Genomic DNA, 5,604 nt, shown 5'->3' on the forward strand with positions numbered 1-5,604 from the left:
CAACTTGGGCTGTCAACACCAAGTCTCACCCTTTGCAAAGAAGGAGAGCAGACACGGTGAGTCCAGGAATTGTACATTGTGCAGCCATCATCAAGGAGCTGCCTGCTGGAGGATTACCCAAACAAATTCTTCCTCTGCCTTACAGATGTAGCCCGCTGGTCTGCCTGCATTCTGCACATCAGTGTATAAATGAATAAATAAAAAGGATAGCATTAAGTAACACAGGAACTCGTGTCCGTGTACTGCTGCACATATTATCCAGATGGAAAATATCTGTCTAGACAAATCTGGGAATTATGCAAGCTCAGAATTCCTGAATAGTCACTGCTTTCCAACACACCAAAACAGTTTGTGATACCTACTGGAAATACATAGCCAAAAACACAGAGGTAGAAAGCCAACCCTCAAGTCCAAAAACTAGGAGTCCTGAATGTCAGCAATGTGTTTGCTTCCATATGAGAATATGGAGATCTGTTAGTGATCTGTGCACAATGGGCCTTTAGTTGCTGTCAGTAATGAGTGATACTATTCCTAGTCTCAGCAAAGCAGAGAAGGTCCCTGATTTTCCAACACAAAGTCTGCACAGGGATATGAAGCACTGTTTTCCACATGAGCAGAGTGACTGAAAAGGAAGATGAAGTTGTGTGCTATCCCAGTGCAAACCTCACAGCGTGCAGCTAAATCAGCCTTGGCCTGGGAGAGGGAAAAAAAAAAGCATGATGGAAAAATCAAATCTTATGCCAGAAGCGGCTGCTGGCTGGGAGCAGCACTGAGGAACGGATGACTCCGGATGGGATTTTTGCACAACTCTGGGGCTGCAGTGACCCTGTTTGGTCTTCTTGGGAAACAACGCATGGCCACAGCAGGGAGCAGTTCAGCATATCCCCTCAAGGGAACAATGCATTTCTGAGTGGGCACCCAAAGGGAAAAAGAATAGAAAGAAAAAGTGGCATGTCTTCATACTGCAAGTCTGCATCCACCCAAGCCATGGGACTTGCTGGGGCTTTACTGCTTACTCTAAAGGAAAGAAGCAAACCCTATCTTGGGTGCATCAAACAAAAATGTAACTTTTGTTCTGTGGAGTTTTGCAGGTTTAAAGCCAAAGCTCTTTGGGGATGGAGGAAAGAAAGAATATGGTGCTGTCGGATCAGTGTTCCCTGCATGGTGTAGGGATAGAAAGAGAACATAACCACTGGGAGGAGAAATGATGAAAAACTGCATACATCACTGTTTTGGGGGAGCCTGCATAAATGTTTGTGCTTTGCAAGGCTCAGAGATGCAGCACAGCTCCCCCTGACAGTGTGCCCGACAGCCTGAAAAAGCAGATGTGCCAATTTCCTGTGCTTGATGATGATGGCTCCTAATTACGCCAGAGCTGTGGCAATGTCCTCTCTGATGCATGACTCTTAATTTTGTTTCGTGAAGTCATCTGTGCAACACTCTTCCGGCATACGATCACCAGCAAGCCGTAGTCACGGAGAGCTGCACTTGCATACACTGCCCTGCAGCTCAGTATTGTGACGGGGCATACTGAAACACCTTGCTTTGATTGAAGCTTGAAGGTCTGGAAGAGAGTTTTGTGGGGGTTTTTGTTGGTAGGGTGTAGCCCACAGCAGCTGGTGGTGGGTCTGTGATTATAAGAGGCAACACCTGAGTCCCCTTTCTTTTTTGCTGGGAATGTGGGGCAGCTGTGGGACAGACCTCCCAGGGCTTGGCTTAATGAGTTTGGCTGCTCCTACGCTGTGGGGTGAGGATGCTGTTGGAGGGACTTGGGCTGTGCTGAGGAAATCTCTATGCATCTATCATAGAGTAACTGTGAACCTGCAATGGTCAAGGCAATGGGCAGCTGGAGGAGATGGATATGATAGGGTTGTGTAGGGTGAAAGAGGAGACCGTGGGCCTTTTTTGGAGGTTTTGTGAATTGCTACTCACAGGTAAGAGTTGGAGTCCAGTGGCATGGAGGTTGAGGAGGAATGAGTGGGGTCTACAGTGTGGGCTCCTGCTCTGTTTTTTGGTCCAAATCTCCCGGTACGGAGTCCTGATCTGATAGGGAAGAAAGAAGCACTGTGGCACAGAGATCTTGAAGCAACTTCCTTGGGAGAGACAGGGTGGGAAGGTTGTGCAGTTGGTATCGTGGGAGACATTTGAGGCTTAGCATATTGAAGTCCAGAGTTTGAATATGAATTGATTATTTATTATATTTTGAGCAGGTGGCTTGTCTGGATTGCATAAGATCAGGCCATGGCTAAGTGGGCAGCACCGGTGCCCACGTGTGCATCAGTCCTGTGCCTGTAGCAGTTCCTGTCTGCCAAAGGGTAAGAGTTTGTTGATGGATGGAAGGGAAGTGGTTGTAATCATTTTAACTGGTGTTTAGGTTGGATTTTTTAGTTTTTTTTACTCTAAACTACCTCTTCTTCAGATTCTCAGCTTCAGAAAAGTCAGCTTGTGCAACATAGTAGGCAGTCCTGACATACACTATCTTCTGTAATTGAAGGAGTTATGGGTTTTTCTTCCTACAGCTGTGTGGTTAATACATGTGGGAGCAGAGCAGTGTTGCCTGGGAATCTAGGCTTCATTCTGAGTGGTGATGTTGGCAGATCAGTAAATGCAATTATCTGCAACAGGCAGGAAGGGCAGAGGTCTTCACCCAGAGACCAGCAAGTGAAGCAGCTGGATCCACGTTTCATGTTTATGGTGTTTTGGCAGCCATTACCCTGTTTACCAAGACCAGCAGGAATCTGTCATCTTGGCTGAGTGTGGCACAACTAGCAACAGTTTGGGGAAATATCTACAACTGGTATATAGTGATGACTGCAGAAAAAGACCTGAATTATTACACGCCCTTCTGATACAGCAATGTTCTAGCATTCGTGTTGAATTCTTCCTCCTGCCATAGGTGAGCCAAGCCAAAGCGGGGAGGTGTGTTACTCCCATAAATGCTGTGCAAACGAGGCAGGGATTAGCTCACCTGGAACTCACATCCTGTGCCAGGGACAGTGCTGAGTCACCTCACAGGCACCTCACCTGGCCGTCAGCCAAGATGCCTCATGGCACAGACACACCATGGTGTGTGTGTCCTGTCTGCTTCCTGCTCCTGCATGCTTGGAAGTACTGCCTTGCTCTTTTGCTTGCCCATTGGGGTTTCCTGCTCTCAAACTTGCAAGAAATCTTGGAGATGGTTGCAACTCCAGGGCCATTTTAAGGGCTTGGGTTTTGGGTGCCTGCAGTCCAAAAGAAATGGAAGAACATCTTTTCAACAACTTCCTTGCTATCTTTCTAACACTCAACCACTCCCACTAAAGACAAAAACTTGTGCGTGGATCATCATTTCTCTGGGATTTGGCTGGTAGAGGGAAATCCTGTATCCCTACGTGTGTGCAGGGTAGCATTGTCTTGCTGAACTGGACATGTCGTGAATGATCTTCCTGGGTGGTGGGGAGGACTGATGCTTTGTGCCCAACTGAATAGAGGTGTCAGCTTGTGGATGGATTGGCTTGCATCAGCTGTACACATCCTTATCTGCAGGAAGTAAGGAGTATCTCTGTAAAATCATGCTATAAACCAAACCCTCTTCACTTCCCTTTTCATGAGCTGCTGGAGCAGAAGGGAAAGACAAAGCCTGAGTCACCCATGAGGAGTCATCACCTCATTACTGACATGATGAGAAATCATATACATCCTGTAAAAAGATGAATAAATCTATGTTCTTCCATCCCAGTTCTCCTGAGACGGGGGCTGGATGTGCATGCCATACCCAGTTCAGCACATGCTGAGGTGGTGCCACACAAGCTGGGTTCTGGTTGTGTGCTAGAAGAGAGTCTAGGAAGGAGCTGTGATGCATCTGTGTGACACAAGAAAGCTGTCTTGCATCCCTGTGGGTCAGTTGGCTGTTCATGGGTTTATCTGGATTCCCTCACCTTCTCTAAGGGGGTCAACAGCTAAAGACAGTCCCTGAAACTGCTGTCTTCTTCTGGGGATGTGCTTCTGTGTTGTTTTCTACCTGTGCTATGTGTGAAGCAGGCAGGCTCAGATCTCTCTACGTATCACTCGGTTCCTGGGTTTCCCCAAATAAGACATGCTAAAAAAAAACCACAGTTTCTCACCTTTTGTGTTGGGAGAATTGCGAGCACTCAGCATTTTGTAGGAAGTGTTTCACATCTTGCAGGAGGAAACACTTAGTTACTGACTGCAGCTCATCAGCACAGAATGCTGTGATGTGATTTAGAAGCTCATTAGAGACCGTAATCATAGCGGCAGATGTTGGTTGAGAGTAAGAACCAACACAATGAAAAATAGGAAGCTTTCTGCTGTGAGGATGGTCAAAATTTGAGTTTTTGTTTTTTGTTTTTTTTTTTCTCTCTCCAAAATACTGAAGTTTATGTATGATGTGGGAGTTGCTTTCTAGGTTTGGAAAGGTGGTCAGGGTGGGACTCAGCCCCAGGACCTGTGCCAGGTGTCCCAGCCCCCAACCCCACTCATGCATGTGGGAGGGCAGTGGCACCTGCAAGGCTGTGGAATCAAAGCTCTGAGCTGCTAACGTGGCACAGATGATCCCCATAAACTGCAATGACATTGATCTAAGATATACATTCACCCACTAAGGTGAATACCAACAAATACAAATTCCATGCACTCGCACAGGGTGTGCAAATGGCTGAGCAGCCGAGGGCTTACATCTCACAGTTGTTGTTCGCAGTTCACAGAGATGCTGGACGTGGAATGTGCTTCCAGGTGCAGAGGGATGATGGTATGAGGATACTCTGGGACCTCTCTCGCATAATATGCCAATGTTTCCTGCTGTTAAGTGTGTCACCCCATTAATGTAAAGAACAAATACAAAATACAAGTAGGGATACTCCGTGGGATCAGGTGGGATGCTCTGTGGGGTTGGTGTCCCAAACCCCCTCCCAGCTGTTATTTCCTGGCGTTCCCCAAATGTTCAGCATCACCTTCCTTGGGATGCTTGCCCTACTCCAGCAGCTGACCCCAAAGCAGTGCAAGCAGTGCCTTTCCCAGGCTTCCTTCCACCATTTGTGCCAAGGGGATGCTGCAGTCGCGTGGCTCTTTGTTCCACTATTAGATGCCTGTATAGATATGCACGCCTCCCACTCCCCCATTTCTCCCCCCCCCCCCAAAAAAAAGGAAAAATCCCCTTCTCCAAGTGCCAATTTAAATGGATGTAGATGGAAAGCATGGAGGAATCGTACAGAGCAGAAAAAAATCTTTAAAACCGAAGGCTGAAGCAAATATAGCTGAGTAGTACACTAGTTACAGAATGAACAGCATATTGTATGTGCTGTGTTAGAGGTATGTTATGAATAACAAAAGCACTGGAGCATTTACATATTTGTTTTCAGAAATCCTGGCAGTTGGATTTCACCATTCTGCGCCTCTTTGCCAGAATCACTAAACAGTGGTACATATGGCTTCTGAAGTACCATATGCCGCGGGAAGCGCGAGCTGATGCCTATACCGATGCGACACAGTATAGTCTTTATTTAGATTTTTTTTGCAGTTTGGAACAAAGAATATTAGATCACGCAAAACATTGTGCAAGCAGCGCGGAGCTGCGCGTGTAATACGTTGAGAAAAGCAAGCTTGGGT

The 5,604-nt window shown here is 46.8% G+C and overlaps 1 long non-coding RNA gene across 1 annotated transcript; it reads left to right on the forward strand.

Moving 5' to 3' along the window:
• Nucleotides 1-1,805: 1,805 nt before the first annotated feature.
• Nucleotides 1,806-2,880, forward strand: LOC122179600. Its single transcript, XR_006178765.1, has 3 exons — nt 1,806-1,934; nt 2,211-2,315; nt 2,625-2,880. It is a non-coding gene; the product is annotated as an uncharacterized LOC122179600 (long non-coding RNA).
• Nucleotides 2,881-5,604: the final 2,724 nt, after the last annotated feature.

This window comes from Lagopus leucura, unplaced genomic scaffold, assembly GCF_019238085.1.
Source record: "Lagopus leucura isolate 7727_CA_CO unplaced genomic scaffold, USGS_WTPT01 Super-Scaffold_100004, whole genome shotgun sequence".
Lineage (NCBI taxonomy): Eukaryota > Metazoa > Chordata > Aves > Galliformes > Phasianidae > Lagopus > Lagopus leucura.